The sequence below is a fragment of the Chelonia mydas genome, chromosome 9 (assembly GCF_015237465.2).
Source record: "Chelonia mydas isolate rCheMyd1 chromosome 9, rCheMyd1.pri.v2, whole genome shotgun sequence".
NCBI lineage: Eukaryota > Metazoa > Chordata > Testudines > Cheloniidae > Chelonia > Chelonia mydas.
The window spans coordinates 20,972,047-20,993,350 of record NC_057855.1 but is presented as its reverse complement, the minus strand read 5'-3'; the positions used below and the strand labels follow the sequence as shown (position 1 = coordinate 20,993,350).

At 40.5% G+C, this 21,304-nt stretch overlaps 1 long non-coding RNA gene across 3 annotated transcripts in view; it reads left to right on the top strand.

The window, feature by feature from the left end:
- Positions 1–21,304, top strand: part of LOC122461780 — a 272,200-nt gene that overhangs the window by 52,054 nt on the left and 198,842 nt on the right. For 2 of the 3 annotated variants that reach the window (XR_006283949.1, XR_006283950.1), the window contains exon 4: positions 10,690–12,257. The exons of the other annotated variant lie outside the window; for it this stretch is intronic. This is a non-coding gene — a long non-coding RNA (uncharacterized LOC122461780). Of the gene's footprint in view, positions 1–10,689; positions 12,258–21,304 lie in introns of those variants that run through there. 3 annotated transcript variants of the gene reach the window in all.

The following is a 21,304-nucleotide window of genomic DNA, read 5'->3' as shown; positions in this document are numbered from 1 at the left end:
TACCCCCGCACCTCCTGTTCTGATTTTTCACACTTGCTGTCTGGTCACCCTACTGCAGACACTGACTGAAATCAGCTCTGTGTGGGAAGATTCAGTTGGGGATTTACCCAGCACTCACATGCACCCCTCCTTTGAGGTGTAAACTCAAAATTATATTGTCTTATGCTGTATAGAGATATCTGTACAGTGCAAGCTCTTAAAAATCACCACCTCCTGTGATGGTATCGGATTAGAATATGACCATGCAAATCATTGTTGCTACCACTGTTATATAATTGCAACAAATCTTATACAAAATATGATGCATGGACAGAAAGGGTTAAGCATCCTGCAGGATAAATGACCCAAATTCAACCTTAGAGACATGTTAAAAAAGTGCAGAGCCGGTGCTCGGGGTGGGGAGAGCGCGCAGAGCCCCATGGCCCCCCTACCTAGGAGCCAGACCTGCTGCTGGTTGCTTCCAGGGTGCAGTGCAATGTTGGAACAGGTAGGGACTAGCCTGCCTTAGCTGGGCAGCACTGCTGATGGGACTTTTAATGGCCTGGTTGGTGGTGCTGACCAGAGTCACCGTGACCCAGTTCTGAGTCATGACCCATGGTTTGAAAACCACTGATGTAGGGTTCGCATAGTGGTGCCTAAACCCCTCCCCCCATTGGTACTGGCATAGAGATCATTCCTGGTGCTTCTGTTGTCAGTTGGTGCAATGTAGATCACCCCTCAGGCTATTCTAATCTATACCAGAGGACTGGCCAGGTATTGGATCAGCCCAAGCTCAGGTGAGCACAAAGGAGGCTAAGAGGTATCTTTATACTCCTCCATCTTACTTGCAGTTGTAGCTGAGGATTTGGGACCTATAAGTATAACAGAAAATATTCACAGGAGTCTCAATCATTCCTCTCCCTAGCCCCGGACGTGTGTAGAAGTCACCATCTGCATACAGATCTGTCCCTGCCTGTGTGTGGGGTGTCTAGGTAAGGTGTCAGCTGTCTTTCTACAGTGCGATTCCCTCATTCCCTGGATCCTGCAGAAGGATGACAAATTCAGGATTGATGTGTGGCAAGGAAGGGGATATACATCAACTTCCAGTCATGTATGTTGGGCATCTGATCAGAAGTTAATGCAGGTTCAAATGTATTAACTTCTGAGCAAAGGTCCCTGGTTGCAACAGAACAACACTTTTTTAAGTGAGGCTGAGGAGAAATGGTTATCGGGGGGAGCCAACCTAAAGTTGCAGGCAGCTATGAGGTAGCATGGAAGAATGGGGTCTCTGCAGAGATGGCTCTGGCTTGCAGAGGATCATTAGCTATCTGTACAGCTCTTGTATGTTTACTAGATTTAGGGGGCTGACTTTTCAGCTTCTTTCACAGAAAGCTAATGGTCTACAATGGGAGAATTTGCTAGAAATGCCCTTAGATTATTTTAAAATCTACAAAAGCATTCAGACACTAGTCTGGTATCCAGGATCTATTAGCCCAGCCCTACTAGACAGAAGGTATAACTGGAAGTAGGGTCAAATGTTTTCCTTTCCATTCTTTACTCATGCCTCCAGTCACTCAGCCAAGAAATTAGATAGTATATGCATCAACGGTAGACACTCCCATTAGAGGCTATGAGATTGAATTTACAGTCTTTCCAGCTGAGCCTATTATATGTGTAGTCTCACATGAGAGATGAAATGACAAGAATGCTTCCCAGAAGCCCTTCCCAGAAAAAAACACACTGTTACACAGCTATTGTAATAACCACATAATAGTAGAGATCCTCACAGCAATGAAAGGAGAGTTGTTTACAAATCTTGTTGACACAATAATGAGACCTTTCTTGCCTATATGTAACTCTCTGCTTATTGCTTTACCCTGTTCCTCCAGTGCAATCCCTCAGACTTCTACTAGCTTTAGATGTAATAGAAACAATAGCTATTGCTTGGTTTGTCAGACTCCTCCATGAAAAAAATAAATAAAGCAAACCGTTCTTGTAGAGGGACAAGAGTAAGAGACATAGTCAATAGCCCAATGAACTGAGAGACAAAAAAGTGTTTACATCACACTCAGACTGTTTGAGCACCAATTCACGTAACCAATTTTGTACCCAGGAGCAACAGTGATGCTTCTAGAAACAAAGAATGACTTGAGAGAATGTGCGTGTGAGACAAGGTAGTAAATACAGGCACTCCCTGTGGGCTGGGAGAAATTACAGGTATATTTGGAAACTCATGGCCATTTTTAAAAGACCTGTTAATGTATTGTTAGCACAGCTACCTCTCAGAAAAAGTGACAAATTAGGAGTTCTGCTGAATAAAAGAAAACTCTAGAGGGGATGTTCTGTATTTGTTGTTTTACTGTGGGGTGTGGGTGGGAGCCAAACCAGTGAGGATTTTACAGTAGGAATGGCTTTTTTGGCTTCATTATATCTATCACTATTGCACAGTATACTCTCACAGTAGCAAGGGAAAGACCAAATTGTTCAGAAAGACTAAACACCAGGGTTTTCTGCCCATGGATGGGACTTGAACTGGCTGCTTTGGGGGGTTACAGGCATGGAGCTGATTGCACAGTCTGAGATTGAGTGGCACAGGCAGGTTGGCCAACGAGGTCATGTGAAGGAATGGGCAGAGACTGATCAGTCCATGTAGGTCAATCAGCCACCTCTAGCTAGTTGTGCCAGGGACTGCACTGGATCTTTGGCAGCTATGGATGTAATTGGTCCTAGGTTTAAAGAAAGCGTTATTTTTTTCTACTGCAGGGCACTCATTGTTCCCTATTTTGTATATTCCTTACTAAATAATGGATGCGGCTTAGGAGTGAAATGAAGGGCATGCCTCCAAATCATTGTTTGGGTTTTGGGGGCCTAGGAGTTAAATGTGTTGATTTAATCCATCTATTGAATTCATACAGAACCTATTGCCAGCACTAAGGACTGGTATCTCAGTATAAGAGAAGTCTGACCACTTGCCTGGGTGGGTGTTAGACTGTCACTACTTGATTAGCCCAGTGCTTGGTTTTTATTGCACAATAAGGGATAGCATGTCTCCAAACAGTTAAAGCTCTGCTGGCTTAGTGTTTTGACCAGTAGGGCTTGTATGCTAAATGCTCAGATAGTAAGAGATGAGGGCCATAGAAGTACCTAATAGGAGGTATTTAATTCCTTAAAGTACCAACAGCAAGATAGATAGGATCAGAGCAGGTAAGGCTCCAAGAAGACTACCAGCCTCCTGCTACCTATGTTTTGTGTGTGTGTGCGGTCAGTAACATCATAGCCTACTGCCTTTTTCCACACACAGAATTATCAGTATCTGCTTTTGGCCTCCCAGAGGCGACGTTCAAAATACTCTGCCAGTTCACAGCACTATCATGATAGTGTCTGGTAGACAAGTCCCTTTCTCTCCTCACTCATTTCTAGACTTCTGTTTCCCCCATCTCTTTCTTGGGATTTCCTTCGCTACTCCATCCTGTTGCCTACTTCCATCTCCCCTCACATCTATGTTTGCCATGACTTCGAGTCCTTCTTCCACCTGCAACTGTCTAGTACCTGCTTCTGGCAGCACACCAGTCCTACTCTTTAGTTGCTGGTGTCTCCTCGGTTCTCCAGCTCCTGCCGCCACCACCTGCCTTCTACACTGTGTTGTACTGGGCTTCCCCTAGGACTGGCTTCAAATATCAGATTACAGTATCACATTGTTCCATTTAAAACAATGTAGAAGTCTTTGTGGCAGACTGGAATATATTGGTATTTTTTAAAAGTGTAAGCATAGTATATTCTGGTAAGATGCTTTTGGCAGGAGATTATCATATGTCACATATTTGTCTGTTTCTATATAGGTTTCCGTGTGTGTGTGCATATATATGCTGAATAGTAGAACAAATCGATGTTGAAATTCCCTTGTAATATGTTGCAGCAAAAGCAACCTCCCTGTTTTGTGCTGTCCTAAAAAAATAAATAAGCATAATTTACAAGTGTTGTTGAATAGGAATGTTTTCCCTCTGCTGGTTCTGGCTCCTAGTTATGTTGTAGATCTCCTTGAAAGTGAAAACTGAGAGGGTTTTACTTGCATTTGGTGCAAAAGAGCTTGTTGAATCCTTGTGTGTGTTTGACATTTTTGTTTCATGTGAAGAATGCTATAGTCATAAAGTAATTCATGGAACTTTTTCAGGAAGACTGTAAATTTCAGCCTTTGAATTGTCAGGTCACTGCCAAGCTAAGATCTGAGATGTATTGACCCTAAACGTTCTGCAGCTGCAGCGGAAGTAATTTGTTTGCTTTTTAGAAAGGTCCACTTCTCTCTAGTTTTGCTAAAAAGTGTATGTTCATACAGCCACACACACAACTACTGACTTAGTTTTCTTAACCTAGACCAGTAAGCTCCTAGGGGGCCAGGAGTGTCTTACAAAAAGCTGGTACTGCTCCTAGTACAATGGAAGCTTAATCTTAGTGGGGCCTCTGGGCACTACTTTAATAGGAACAGGAGTGGAGTTGGGACCAAACCTGCATCTTAAAACTTTGATGGTGTTCAAAATTAGACACATCTAATGGCCCCTTTTAGCAGATGTTACACTGGACTGAACTAAAATCCTTGAATCCAATATGTGTGTGGGGGGAGGGGGTTAATCAGGTTTTAGGCCTACACAATACTTCTACCCATGGTGTATTTGAAATCGTGGTCTTGACTCAGGTCCTAATTTTGCAACTTGAACCTCTCTCTACAGTTTCTTTTAGCAGCACAAAATGGTAAATCTTTCTCATTCAAATGTTAAGGATGCCTGTAATGGCATGGCACCCATCTCTCGCAAGCACCCCTTCTGGTGTGTCTGTGGTCTTTAAATAGTCCTAGCCCTGGTATTGGGCCATACCCCCAGGTCTTCCTCCCTGAAGGCAATGGTTTTGCCCTCTTGGTCTACTCTGCTGGGCCACTAAGCAGTTCAGTTCCCCTTCTGGAGGTTTAATCGCTATCCGAGTGTAGGCCTGTGGCCTATGGGTGGGGAGAGATCCGGGTCCACCCACTACTCCTGGTCCCAGCCCAGGGACTCTAAGAATAGCGACCATGTGCCACCATGTCCCTTTAACTACACAGCTTTCAATCCCTGGGCCACTTCCCCACAGGCCCCAGTCTTCGCCAAACCTTCACCCTTGCCGCAGGGCTCACCTAAGTTCAGACCCAGCAGCCAGCGAGCCAGCCAGGAGCTCTTCCTCGCTTCCCCAATCCCTGCCCACACTGAGCTGTCCGTGATGCTGCAGTTCCCTTTGGCCAGTTAGGAACACCATCTGCATCCTCTAGCTCAGTGGCTCCCAACCTTTCCAGGCTACTGTACCCCTTTCAGGAGTCTGATTTGTCTTGAGCACCCCCAGGTTACACCTCACTTAAAAAACTACTTGCTTACAAAATCAGACATCAAAATGCAAAAGTAACACAGCACACTGTTACTGAAAAATTGCGTTCTCATTTTTACCACAGAATTATAAAATAAATCAATTGGAATATTAATATTATACTATATACTGAAATGTAAGTACATAGAGGAGTATAAACAAATCGTTGTCTGTATGAAATGTTACTTTGTATTTACTTAACTAGTGTTTTTATGTAGCCTGTTGTAAAACTAGACAAATATCTAGATGAGTTGATGTACCTCTGTGTACACCCAGGGGTACATGTACCCTTGGTTGAGAACCACTGCTCCAGCAAGGAACTGACTGTCTCTGGCTCTGCAAATCCTTTTATATGGCCCTCCTGGACCCTGACTGTCAGCTTCCCCGGCTGCCTTTCTGACTGGCTGTTTGGAGGACTCCCCTGTTGCTCCTTTCCTGGGTGTGGCAGGACACTGAGGCGTCCAACAGGGGGCCTCTAAGCTTAGTCTACCCCATCACAATGCCATTAATTTGGATAATTGTTTCAGTGCTGTTTTGACGTGTGTGTGTGTGTGCGCGCACCTTCACCTTGACATCTGATAACAAAGATAAATTAATCTCCATATTTTTCTGTACTGCTATTATTTCCTCGTTGCTGGCCACTTGTTGTCATAGGTCATAGTGATGTGGAAACTTCTTATAGTTCTTTAGTCTGTATAATAAATCCAGGGTCTCGTTCTGGATTTCATGAGTTGGGCTCAGTTGGATTTAGGAGGAGTACCAAGTTATTCCTAATACTTTCTCTCTTCCTCCCTCCTCAGGCATTTTATAGGCAAAGACCAAAAATTTCAAACCTGGGTGCCTAAAGTTAGATGCTTAAATCAAAGCAACAAATGTCATAATTACCATGCAACAAATCGTGTGTGCTGAGCCATTAAAGTTAAGGGGAATAGTGGGTGCGCAGAACCTTTGCAAATCAAATTATTTAGGTGTCCCAATATGGATTTCAGTATCTAGCTTTAGGCATGCATTTTGATAATCTTGGCGTAACCCTTTTTCAATGTGGCTGTCATGTATCTTGCATCTGGCATGATGCTGTCACATCTGTATGTATCTCAGTTAGATTGCCATGCATCCAACTGAGCTGTGGGAAGGCAGCTGGCATTTGACTGCAGCTGTGCCTTTTGGACATAAGGGGCTACTGCGAAGCCAAGCAGATGCTTCCCTTCTGACTGTTTGCCCTGTTAGATCACAGCCTGAAAGGAGCAGCCAGGAGCAGACAATGGAAGTGGCAGCAACTGGAGGAGACGGCAGTGATATGGGCAGCAGCAACCCCCCTCCACACCAGAAGATGAGGAGCCCAGCGTTGGCCCCTGCTTGCCTCAGGCCTCAGTGAGCTACACCAGGCTTCTTGCTGCCCCCTCCCTATCCTCCCAGGCACCTTTCTAGCAAACCGAGGCACCCACCCAACTTCTGTTCTCCCAGCAGCCCCCTAACTCCGGTTCCAACTCCCCAGCCACTTGCTCACCCAGTTACCTACAGACACCCTCTAGTGTCCACTTGCCTACCCCAGCCATAGCTACTGTGTTTTTTGCTGCTACATCCCCTGTTTCATATAATTGATTGGGGCAGGCAGGGTATGTTTTCTGTAAGCTTAAATTTATGGCTGTATAAAAATTATTTGCATATATACAAATGAGCTCTTTAATTTGCGTTAAAATCACACAAGAAGTTACATAAAATTTGGCACCTAAGCATCTTAATTTTGTGCCATGTTTTGTTACATGTGAAATGCTCTGGCTCAAGAGCCCATCTCTGGTTAGATATAGGGTGACCAGATAGCAACTGTGAAAAAACGGGACAGGGAGTGGGTGGTAATAGGCACCTATATAAGAAAAAGTCCCAAAAAACGGGACTGTCCCTTTAAAAACGGGACATCTGGTCATCCTAGTTAGGTATAATAACCACATTTCTGTTCATTCTTTCAAGGAAATGGATGATATTTGCTTGGGAATGTCTGTGGCTCTAATATCTGTTGCTTTATTTATATGGCCTAAAATCCAATCAGTTCAATTTGAAATACTTGATGATGTTGTAGTTACAAAGTCAATATTTCAGAACAGCTGGAAAGGGAGGGTGGAAGTTAAATAAAGGATATCAGTATCCGGAGCAATCACTTTAAGTCTCTATCATTAATATAGGTCAACTGATGTGAAATAATTAAATTATCTTTAACTGTGTTCTCTGCTATATTTCTTCATAGATTGTGTTTTTATAGATCACCATTCTACTGCTCTTTGATATTAACACTTTTTAATGTTTCAGATTTTTTTTAGTAAAAGCATGAATTAATATTTAATGGCGCCCAAGTGTCAGGGAGTCATTCTGATTACATTTCTAGCTAAGATAATATTTCAGAAAATACACAGAACTGTGAGAAATAATTATATAGTCATTATTTGACAGCTAACAATGGAAAATATTTTTTCTCCCATAATATGATCTATTGTGCATCCCTGTTAGCTTTCTATAATTCTATAATTTCAGCTGCTACTTTTTTCTGAGATGTAGATTTGCTAATGAGTTATTTTTCTTCACTAGGTCAATTGTTTCACTGACCAATGAAGCTAAATAATGATGACTTTTTTTTAAAGCAAGAGCTCTAACACTGTGGTTGGCATGCTAATCAGAAATGCCAAGGTCACTCTTTTGTGTTTCTGAGATAATGCATCATTTACAAGAAGAATTACTAGAATAACACAGAAAATTGCATATTTCCTTTCTGCAGTTTTACTCAGAATGGGTTTTAGTTAAGGAAATGAAAAATGTCTAGCATGCTGTAGCAATTGGTAAGTGGCTTTGTCCTTTTTTGTGCACACAGCTGCAAATTATATTTGACAAAAGAGGAAATAATGCACAAAAAGTGATGCTTTTGCAGACAGCACACAGGTTTTTTTTAAAGGCCGTTCCAGAGTGGCGGACAAATAAGGTTACTTAGGTGTTGTGTTGTAAACATTAGTTGTTTGATTAGTAAAAGATTACATACAGTGTGGCTGCTGGCTCACATTAGACTTGCTGCCTTCGAGAAGTGCACTTTTGCAACCTGCATATTGATGTAATAGTACTGATGCCAGTTACAATGTTGCAGTGCCCGACCTATTTATCCTGTCTCAGGTGCTCATGTTGCACAGTATCCACATGCTGCCCTCCCAAATAGGCTCAGGGCTGTTGTAGCACCAATTCCTAGCACAGCTCCATGGAGCAGATGCATAATATCTGTGGTATATAATATTGATTTGCAGCCTGTTTACATTTGTTGCCTATGTCCAGTGGTTTTATCACTGGGAGCTTTAGTCTGAGTAAGGAGTGTAGAATTTGGTCCTTAAAGTAGTTTTGAAATTCCCAGGTGTGGATGTGACAGCATTTTTATGGCAGTTGATTCTGGCTGTTGGATACCATGTTCTAGTCCTTCCAAATTGTAGGCTAGACGTTCTCCCCAGTGTCTATGATTTGCTTGCTTATGGTTTCCTGATTCAGTGCCAGTCCTGCCCTGACATTTGTTAGAGTAGCTGAGAGACTGTTCTAGGTTGTGTCATTGGCCTGAGAACCTTAATAATGGCACAAAGTAAATGGCTTGTACTGATGAATCTGGTGCTCTATTTTTGTTTTTTTGTCAGCTTCTTTGATGGAGCTTCAGGGAACATATCTGGCAACCTACAATGAGCCTCAAAATTGAGCCATATTTTGTGTGTGTATCCATTTGTATGGGCAATTAACACATTTGTGAATACTTGTGGTAAATTGCATGTCATTCTTTGAAAATGTGATTTGTGTCCATATGATCCTGGCTTTATTTCCCCCCGCCTTAGTTTTAATTATATACTTTCCTCCTAATTTAACTTGTATTTTTAATAATAGCACTCATGCTTTGCCTTCTTGGTATGAGTTTCTAGCTTTACATGAGCATTTCCCTGAGGGAAAAGTCTGTGCAGTGTGGTGCATAGAATTCACTGGATCACTGGTGGTAAGGGTGACAGTCAGGGCAAGGGGAAACAGTTCAGTGTACTCTTCATATAAAAATAAAGATCACCCAGACCTTTAAAAACCCAAAGAGAAGTCACACAGATAATAAATATGAGTCATTTTAATGTCAAATATTTACCTGAGGACATGAAGTTGCTCAGGTGTACATGTGCACACATACGGATGCACCTCCTGTGAAATCTATGTGGAGTGTCTGCTTTCCTTTTGCCAATATTCTAACTTTGTCAAATAACTTAATGGAAGCAATATATTTCCCTGTTACAGGCCCTGTTAGGTAGCAAATGTTTTCACTTTTTCCTTTTAAGCAGCAGAACCTTTTTTTTCCTCAGTCCCATTAATGGTATTTCACAATCTGCAAAAAAAAACATGAATGTATTCAGAGCATGGTGGTGACACCAATTTTATGAATATCATATTGCACTGCTAGCCTGACATCTAGACAATGTAATTATACTCAACATCTTTTTTGAGGGGAAAAGTTTGGCGGCATCTCTTGATATAAAATATGGGAAATAAAAGTTGAACTGACCTTGAGAATACTCTGAATGCCAGGACTAGTGTTCAAGTTAGTTTAAGCTAAAAAATTAAATCTAAAGGAAGTTTTTTTTTTTTGCTTCTTAACAGTAGTTTTTCAGTAACCCTTACAGGAAAATAATGTTTCCATATGTTATATGTGTTTCAGATGATGAAATGCAGGTAAAGGTAAATGTCAATTTATTTGACCTTGAAATCAAACAAACATTGGTTTATGATGCCCAACTATTTTAAAAAGCTCTGTAAACAACTTTTGTACACTTAAAGCCTGTTCCTGCATTTCCTTTCAATCAAGCATAATGCCGGTTACTGTCTATAGTTCCTCTGAGTGTTGCCTCTATAGGACTACGCATGATAGCTAGCACTGTGCTGAGCATTAAGAGTTTGCAGGATATGATTCTCATATAAAAATATTATAGTGTGGGATTTTCAGAAGTGCTCCGTGTTGGCTTAACTCTGCAATGGTTCACTTGAGAGAAGAGTTAGTTGATGTTCAGTGCTTTTGGAAATCCCACCCTAAATGTTTAAAAAATAACTCTTTCACTTACCTGCTAAAACTGAGTCTTGTTTCCTCTGAATAACTTGTCATCACTGACACGCAACATAGAGCCAGGTGTGAAAACATTTGTATACTTGCTGCTGTGTTTAAAGTATTTGTGATTTATTTGTCCATATGCATAATGCTTAAAATAAATGCAACCATTTAATTGAAATGCATTAAATAAAAAGCCTAGTTATTCATCTATAAAATGTTTATATTTCATACAGAGAGATCTGATCAAATATGTGAACAATAAATAGCTATTGAACCAAGCTTACTGTTGGCACAAGTGGACATTGACTTCAGAGATGACACCAGTGGTGAATTTGGCCCATTGGCTTCTGATGAGTTGAGCATTGAGATTTATTTCCTTGAGAGGTAACTACTGATGTAATCTAAGTTGTATTTAGCTTGTAAATATAAATGATGTGCAGGGAAAAAAGCATATGTATTGTTACACTATTTCTGGATGTTTTAATGTGAAGTCGCTCCACTATGGCCAGACATTTCTTAAATGTAACTTTTTTTTCTGAACTTTTCAACTTTCTTTGGAACGATAGTTTAGTAAAGAGAAAAATAGATTTTTCAATCTAATTGATTAATATTGTTAACCTTGATGAAGATGTGAATGATGGAAACTGTTGATTCATCATGTCTATACTCAGCCAATTGTCATTCATGAGCCAGAACTTTCATATGGAACAGAAAGCAGCATATGGGCCAAATCCAGTCTTCCTTACTCATGTGAGTGGCACCACTATGACATAAATGGTTCTAGCTGTGACTCTGGTTCTGATTCAGACAACTTGTGCTTAAGGTGATCTCAGTTCAAGAAATCATATTTTAAGCATGTGCTTAACTTTAATGGGATATAAGCACGTGCTTAAAGTTAAGCATGTAACTAAGTGCTTTCCTCACTGGGGGACCTGTGTCGGTTAGGAAAGCAGGATTTGGCCCTCCATTATGAAACATGGAACTTATTATTTTCCCACTTGGCTGTTATAAGCCCAAACACTAATGCTTTTCAAAACAGTTAGCATTTACAATCCTGACTGCTGACAAAGTGTAATTGGTATGGCCCATTCAGTAATTAATCATCTAGCTAAAATCAAGGCAAGCAAAAGATCCCCTTGAATGGTCACAAAATAACTGGGACCTCAGTCAAAAGCTCAAAGATTTTGAGAAATTATTCTAAATGTAAACTGAGTTCAGATCCCACTGGGGAGCTGTAACCTGCCTAAGAGGCTTAATTAGACTAACTGCCTGGAAAAACAGCATAAGGCGTACGGGTGAGTTCCTATTGAAAATTGTTTTATGGGCCCTTCGATAGCTCCAACAGCATATGCATGAACTTTTAAGGATCTTAAACTAAGCCTCTTGTTTAGCGCATTATTTCCTTAAGGAGAATTTTAATCACAGGAAGGGTTACATTTAAGAGCTTCATATTCTGACTTTATTTTGTTTTGATAACATACAAGTGGTATGGGAATTCGTCTGAAAAACTAACCTGATAATTTGTTGAATAATTTTGTCAGAGAAGTCTAATAGCTTTTTGTAGAGTTGGTATGCTTGGAAAATTTTTTTTTAATGTAGGAATATTTAGTAAATATTTGCTAAGGGGAATTTTATGGAGTATGAAAATGATGTAAGCTATTTGTTAAAAGAAACCAATAATTTGCTAATTTTTTCTCTACTAATATTTTTTTGTGAAAATGTTTTGGGAAAAAAACCTCTTCCACTTTTGCTGATCAAACCAACAAAATTGTGTTCGTGCTTTTATGTGACTTGGTACAATTAAACCTTAAGACTAATACTGAGTATATTTGTCCTCAGTAAATTTCACCAAGGGAAAAGGCATGTGTTCTTGTCTTAGGCACCTCAGCTGCCCTATCTCCAGATTTCCCAACACACGGCCTGCATCCCATTCAACCACCTTTCATAATCTCTCTGTCCTCTATTCAAAAGCAGCACTATGCCATCATTAATCCCTTTCTCATCCTGTCGTATAGACAGTGAAAGAAGATTCCCCCAACTCGGGAGAATATTTCTCTCTGCCCATCTATCTCATGAAGCTGGCAGCTTCTTCAGCATAACCACTCAAAGATCCATGCCCATCTCCCTGGCCACTGACCACTTTTTAAAACGTCAAGTCAAAATTCACTGTATTTATTTCACCTGGAAATCTTTATTTGGTTTGCGTTTGTGAAAGGTTAGTGAGTTTAGCAGAAGCTGACACCTCTGCTCAACTGCTATCATACGTCCAATTGTCTCTTATTGTGGTTAGTGGACAACATTTCATACTGTGCTTACATAGCCATTATGAGCTTTCCTTCCACATGCAGAACTGGCAGGCCCAATTCCATGTCCCTACCCTTTGTTTATGAGCTGGGTTGTGTCATGAAAGAAGAAAGTAACATCAGCCCAAGGACACTGATCTTATATCAATCCATCCTTTCTACACAGGGTCTTACACTACACTCATCACCATAGTGTCTTCTGGTAGCACATTACCAATGGACTATCCTCTGTCACATGTGGTTCATCCTTTCTCATATCCTCTGCCCAAAAGGAGAACTCTGTGTGCAGTGTTTTGTTTTGCTTGGGGGTTGGCTTGGTACACACTGCTATGTGTTTGTTACAGGAGACAAAGTCAAAGATGTGCAGCTTGCATTTATGGGAGAAGGTAGTGAGGTTTGTGATGGTCTTTAGTTCATGTGTGAGTTTGTTCCAGTCTAGGACTGGCCCCAGAGATCTGGATCACCATTCCTTGGCTGATGTGCATCTTCTGTAGCACCCAAACCTCCAAGAAAATCAGCAAGTGTTGGCTCATTGCCGTCTGGCACTAAATGTCATTCTTATTAGCAGCATTGTTCACAGGCCAAAGGCCATTGGCAAGCATTTTGGAGAACATTGCAATGCCACTGCCTCTCTGGCACCTTTTATAAGCACTAATTCATTTTAATTAAAAATAAAAGGAAAAAATATAACTGGTGGATTGGCCCTTATGCTTTAAAGAACTCTGAAACATAACAATGTTCGTACGTAAATAAGAATCTTCTAATAAGCCTCCACCAAGTGTCTGTCTATCTTTCTGTGCCATACTATTTCTGAACAATAAAATTTCCATTTGGGACCCTGAGCTAATAAGTTTCATGTAAAGCAATACCATTTCTGACAGCTGTGAGCCAAGCTGCACCTTGTCTACATAAAGTAAATAAATCTATTCCCTCTCTATTCTGGATATGACTATCCATCGAAGCATGCCCACTGAGGTATGTGAAGCATGACTGAATGCTACAGTGCAACTAGTGCCCTCAAAGGCAACACAGAATCAACACAGGGTGTTAGATTCTTTTTTTTCACAGGGTAATTTAAAGGATCCTTTCTAGTTAAGATAAAGTGGTACCTTGGTATTGGTTGTTATACAGCATCCTCAGAATATACAGTACATATTTTTCCTACATTCAGGAAAGTTTGTAACTGGGAAAGATTCTCAAGTCCAGCCAATCTGTGCTTGGCTGGGTTGAAGGGGCAATAGAAGCTTAAAATCCTCTTTGTGCTTCCTTGATTCTGGGGGCTTGTTTGGCTCTGCATGTAAATTAGAACAATAGCAGGGCTGTCATAACTTACACAGCATTAATGGCTCCCTAGGGAACATTTCACTGGCCTAGGATTGCCATAGTTCAGGTGCTGTGGTCACTTGCCTGAGACACCCAACGATGCAAGGGAAATCCTCAGATGCCCTGTTATGGCAACTCTTCCATGGCACAAAGGTGGCAGACCAGGGCTGAGAATATGGCCAAAATAGTGGATTATTTTCTTATTGGAAGAAAAATGAATTGAACTGATACAGATGTGATGAGTCAGATGATTCAGCTGAATAGCAACATTGGTTAAGTGAGGTCAGAATCTAAATATCTAGTAGGTTCCTATAAAATCACCTATCACTGTGGTATGAGTGCTTTTTCAGGATCTGCTAACTTGCATTCAGAGTCCTCTCAGCTGCCAACCCAAGTGGTGCATATCACGCAGTCAACCTGGACTTGGAGTTAATAGATCTGGAACTGCACCTGTGTTTTAACACAACTGAAAGGGACTCCTATCCTTGGGAGAATGCAGTGAGACAATGTGGTCATTATTATCTAAACTCCACACTTGTGTGTTGGGTTATTGAGCAATTACTTGGATTTTAAGGAAATAATGGACAAATGTATATAAAGTAAATGACAAATCTTTATTAAGGGAAGCAATATTCTATTCATAAGGATACACATGCATGCTTTTGTATAGTGTGTGAATTTTTTCATGATTCTCACAGAAATATGGGACAAACTTCACCCTTTATTTACGTCATATGGAACTCAGGACACTAAACAAATAAGGCTAAGCTTTTGCCCATTGAAGTCTTTCCATTTACTGCAATGGATTTTTGGATGAGGCCTCAAGTAATGGATTTACCTTAAAATAAGGCTTGGGATAGTCCATTCTATTGGACTAACTCATTAGAACTGTGGGAAGGTTTCTTACAATGGTATGTCCCAGTATGGCTGTTCTTATGGGTTTCATAGCTTTACTGCTTTTTTTGCATTATTTTTGAGTTTTGCAGCCTGGAAAAGTAGAGTAGCCTCCTTACAGCTTTACATTTTGATGAATATTTGTAAATGGTTTCCATTACTGTCTGGTTATATGAATAAAAATACCTTGTTTTCCTGGAAAACTGGCCTTAATATGTTGCTTATTTCTATAGTGCTTTAGATGGGCACTGGGCTTTACTGTTAAAGAAGACCTGATTCTGCCCTACAGAACTTTGGTTCTAAACAACCAAGGATGTGTGTTAAGAAGTACTAATAAACAATGGAAGGAGAATGGGGAAATGTACCTTGTGCAGAGAGAATGGATCATATCCACTGTTTTTTGTTATATACGTGTTGATTTTTAACTTGTAAAATGTCTGTATTCAGTGTAATATTACTGAAAAGCTACAATGGAAATGTCTCTTTACTGAAGGGATCTGAATATTCTTGAGTTGGACAGGTTTAGAATAACATGTCTGATGAGATGGCTTACTTTAAAATGAATAAATAAAAACAAAATGGTCTGGGTGATAGACTATGGAGCCTGGATCTGTTTCTGTTTCACTTAAAGAAGAAAAAACTCCTCCTTTACTGAGCAGGCGTACTTGAATTGTGCAGCATTCAAAATAGCATCAGCACAAGAGAGAGCTCTGTTGCTAGCATAATGGAATATTGCTTTATAACACTTATTTAATCTTTCTCCTGGAAAATCCAAGAAATTTAACATAATGTTACTTATTTCTAGAATTACCTTAGTTTCCACTTAATTATGAGACAGGAACATGTTTGATACTGAGTTACACAAATACATGTCTTTTTCTTAACACTAATTCGTATGCTTTGCAACAGGAAAGTAGTGACTCACTAGTATCATTAATCATTATGGCCAAAACTGATTGAGGATGGCACTATGGCACACGGTTAAAGGTGAGCATGTGCTTACGTTAATGATGTATCAGACCCATAAGCCCCAATTTAGGAAAGCATCCCTCTTGAGGACAGCAGGTAAGTAAATGACAAGACTGTAACCTCAGTGGAGTTAGATCAGGCCCTTTGGCAAAGTCATAAGTCCTCCACTGGGCATTTGATCAGTTCTAATTCTTCAATAGCTTGTTCCTAATGCAAGTTGAGTTTCCATATGTAAAGGCCAAAAATCATGTCGCTTTCCAGTGATTTTACTCACAGAATGTACACCATAACTGCTATCCTGAATTACTGGTACTCTCCGCTATGTATTATTAATTTTATTTTATATTAAAAGCCATTGAACACATTAGATTTCATTGTTTGAACTTCCTGTATTCATTTGGAACATTTTCAGTGAGATTTACTGTTGAACATGGATAATATTTTTCCCCCATTTCATTTTTTTCCAGGGCTACACAGAAATTACTCTTACACACATGGTATTTTATATAACAGCTGCAGTAAATGGGGGGAAAAAACCCAACCCAAATGCTACCTATCTAAATTTCCCCATATCTAGCTAGTTACAGAAACCTGTTCATGGTACTGCTAGTAAGATGATGTTATGCTGGGAGTGAGGCAATTGACTATCTTGTTGGAACTGTTGGGTATGATAGCTGCCTTCCATTCAGGTTAAATGAGGGAACTATTAAATGCCCTTGTTTCTTGACAGCTGAAACAATGGAAAACAACAGCTTGCTTGCATACAGGCCTGTGCAGTTTTTGGGCCATGTCCCTTCTAGGAAGGCGAGGGGTTTCCCTACACTGCTTTGCAGATGTTTGAGGAGGAGTGTGGCCCCAGCTGGTCAAAATAAAGCTTTAATTGACAGTCAATTTCCTAGAACACTACAGCTATACTAGAAAGGACCCCAGATGAACTGGCCTTCTATGACACTTCTCTTTGCTTTATTATAGTCTTTCAGGGAGCTGGGAACTAACATGCAGTAGATCCCCAGGAGAGAGAGAAAAAGAGAGGTCTTATGTACTATATCTGGAAAAAAATAATTTTTATATTTCATAACTGGCTATGAACTGAAATCAGTTTACTTCAGCTCCTCAAAAATAGGTAGTTAGAGACTTCAGTATCCTCATGCTACAGTGAGTGTCTCATAAGGCAAATATCCAAGAAGAGAGCATGGAACAGTTATGTACATTAAGTGGAAGCTGATAAGGTTTCAGAGCGGGGACAGAGATGTGGCTATGGACAGACTTTCCACTGTGGTGAAAGTTAGTCAAAAGGACTGTGAAAGAGTTGGAAGGGGTGAGTGTTTGTGTTTCATTTAGACACCATATATGAAAGAACCTCCAGTCCTCTAAGTAAGAAGACTTTTGTCACTTGTCTCCTTTTAAAAAAAAAAAAAAAAAAAAAAAAAAAAAAGCTTCCCTCAGCTGGAGTTGGGAAACCTGACAGGGTTTTGGAAGCCAGGCTCAAGCCCTGCTTGAATGTCTCCAATGAAATTTTTAGCTTCGCAGTCTGAGCCCAGTGAAATGTAGTCATCTAGAGTCGCCAGGTGTCCAGTTTTTGACTGGAATGCCCAGTCAAAAAGGGACCCTGGTGCCTCCGGTCAGCACCACCAACCAGGCCATTAAAAATCTGGTCAGCGGTGTTACAGGTCTAAGGCAGGGTAGTTCCTACTTGTCTTGGCACTGCACTGTGTCTTGGAAGCGGCCAGCAGGTACGGCTCCTAGGCAGGGGGGCCACGGGGCTCCGCACACTGTCCCCGCCCCAAGCACTGGCTCCGCACTCCCATTGACTGGAAACCGCGGCCAGTGGGAGCTGGGGGAAGGGAGGTTCCTGCGGGTGAGAGCAGCACGCAGAGCCTTCTGCCTCCCCCCTTAAACCCTGACAATCAGGTGACAATCAGGGCATCTCTCACATCACTGGGTATCTCTTCCTTTATCCAGATTTTAAGGATAAGCAGGTAAAGCTGTGGAATTAGCTCTGGTCCACCATCTTTAAAGATTTCAGTTGGGATCCCATCTAGACTTGCTGCCTTGTTGTTCTTCATCTGCTTGGTGGCATTGTGTACCTCCTACAAATTAGGAGGGTCTCAGAGCTCATCCCTAAATGGTTGTTGAGGGATTTGCTCAAGGACTTCATCTGCAACCATAGAATTACGGTTAATATCAAGAAGAGTAAAGTGCTCTTTCAGCCCTTTCCAAATCAGGTACTACATGCCCCAGCTATCAAAATGAATGGAGTGGCACTGGATAAATTCGATCATTTCCTCTACCTTGGAAGTCATCTTTCATCCAAGACAGATAATGATGCAGAAATTCAACATCGCCTGAGCTGTGCCAGTGTAGCTTTTTATCGTTTACGGCACAGGGTTTTTGAAGATCGTGACATTTGAACAGACATCAAGCTTCTTGTTTATCAAGCCATTATTCTCCCAACAGTTTTGTATTGGTCCGAAACTTGGATAACCTATAGACACCACTTGAAAGTCCTTGAGAGGCACCATCAACGCTGCCTTCATAAGATTCTGAAGATAAAATGGGAAGACAGGAGCACCAATATTAGTGTCCTGGAAGAGGCAAAGACCACCGGTATCAAGGCAATGATCATCCGTCAGCAATTCTGCTGGACTGGTCATGTTGTCCGGATGCCAGACCATCGCCTCCCAAAACAGGTCCTGTTCTCTCACCTGAAAGAAGGATACTGTAACAGGGGTGGACAACAGAAGCATTATAAGGACTTACTGAAGGACTACCTAAAAAGTCTAATACTGGACATTTGCCCAGGATCGCTTAAAATGGAGTGAAGTCCTATGGGATGGTCCCCTGCATTTTGAACTTGCTCACTGACAAGCTGAAGAGGGCAAGAGGTGCAGAAGGAAGGAGAGACTGGCTTCCAGTCATGGTCAACAGCCTCCTGCTGAGTCTGAAAACATCTGCCCTCATCTGCAATAGAACGTGTGGTTCAAGGATTGGCCTTATTAGCCACCTGAAGACCCATAACTCCTATGGAAGATGATCATACACATATGAGTGATCACCCATCATAATTTATAATCCCATATTTAATCCTTTATTTTAGTACAACTAAAGCCTTAGCCTCAGTGGTATATTGTGGAAATGAATGATCGGTGGAAATGATCCACAGATCAATTACACATTTTGTAAACATTTCCTTATATCACTTTTAAACTTGTTGCCTTGTAATTTAATTTGATTGTCCTCTTGATGTTGGGTTTGAGAGTGTAAGTAAAAAAGTCTGATTTATTTTCTCTGTACAACTAATTATTTTGCACATCTCTTATCTCTGTTCTTTGTCTTCTCTATAAATTAAATAAACTCAATCTTTTCAATCTCATAGATTACAGAATTAAACTGATATAGAAAACACCTTTTCTGTATGTTCTTTAGGGTTAGTTTGTCCCCACATGCATGTTTTGTTAGGGGACAGCCAGTGTAGTCATAGTTCATCTTGATGTTTTTCTATTCTAGCAAATCCTGTAGTGGCATCATACTTGTGGTACATTAATCTCTTATTACATTCTTCTGAAATTGTGTTGGTTATAAGTAATCATAAACTCTCAGCTTTGAAAAACTAACATTTGTTAGCTTCACAGGAATGAAAAATTGTGATAAGTGAGGTTGTAAAAAGTCAAATTAAATGTTAATTGATGCAAGGGCACAAAGCAGTGAGGCGCTTAGTTTGGATGCAAGCACTACATTTATCAGACTTGACAAACTGACCGGGATGACTTCATAGGTATTCACATTTCTATTTTCTTCGTCATCATTTTATATGAAGAATATGCCATTGCAAAAACATCAATAAAATACAACTATTGCCAAATGTTTACCCAGTATGATATGAACCTGTAGGAAAGAGTTGGATTTGGTTATGCATATTTACAGTGTTTTATTTTAGAAAAACTGATGATGAAGAAAAGAACAGAACAGACTATCCCAGTAATTTGCATAAAGAGAAAGGACATGCACACACTTGGGAATTAAATAGAAAATCCTTTCTTAATCATCATACTACATTTAAATTACCTGAATTTGCATAAATACTGAAGTGTGAATCATCCTCTTTTCAGAATCCTTACAAACTCATAATAATTACTCTTGGTTATTCCTCTTTATATAACAAAAGTAAAAGTCACTGAAAAGCAAAACAGAAGTTAGAGGATGTTACTATTTTCTTTTGTCTCCAGCTTTCTTCCTTTAATAACCTGACATGAGTCATGGACTCTTTGGAACAGGTTGTTACTTAAAATAGACTGCAGAACTGGGACAGATGCATGAATGCAGAGTCCTGGTACATTTGGCTGGGCCTTTAATGTAACCTTATTTCTCCAAAAATGGGGCCATAAGTCCATTTTTCTTCCTGAAGATTAATTCTTTCAACATATAGACTGATATGCAAAGGCTTACTTTTAAATAATGTTTGTGTGAGTAAGGAAAACTTGTATGAGCAGAAATAAGAGCTGAGTCTTAACTTATATTCCATTTAGGGTCAAGGACTCAGTCCTGCTTCCAATGAAGTCAATGGCAATTTTGCAATGACTTCAAATTAAATAAGTTCTGCCCTTCTTGCTCTATTCCTGTGACAGTTTGGAGTGAATCATTGGGACTACTCATGTGAGTCAGATGAGCAGGTTTGTACTGAAGTCACTAACGTGAATAATGGTTTCACCGCATCAATAAACAAGTGTACCAATGTTTTTACTTAGTGGCATTCTGATCTTTACTCACACTGTTTATAACACCAATTTTCAAGCAAGTAAAGTTGTGCAGTGAGACAACAAAGATTTAAATAATGAAACACTATAGCAGTAATTGAGAACTGTGGAAAACGTTAGTGATAACAAAACTTTGAAGCCACATGAAAGTCTCTTGGTTTGGGAGCCAGAATGCACCTGGCATTCATATGGGTTTGTATGAAGGGGAGGGAACAACTGGCCTTTCACTTTTTTTCACCTGCTGCACAGGTGCCAAGTACAATCACGCTGCCTGTTTTCAAGGGAGTGCAGAGACTTGGAAGTCTTGGGGGGTACAAGGAGCAGGTGGGATCATGGCTCCCTCCCCAGTTAACCGTTGAGAGAGAAGCATGCTGCACCATCCTGTAGAGTAGTGCTGGATGTGCACCTCGGAACTCAGAGAGGGATGGTGCCTCCTGAATTCCTCCTTGGTTGTATGTTTTAGCACCATGAATTGCTCAGGGTTGTGCCTTAGTGGCACAATGTGTTTGTCACAAATGCTAGACTTCATCCATATTTGTCAACAGGTTCCCTGTAACTCAAAACTTTCTGGAGGACAAGATTGATTATTTATATTGGAACCTTGC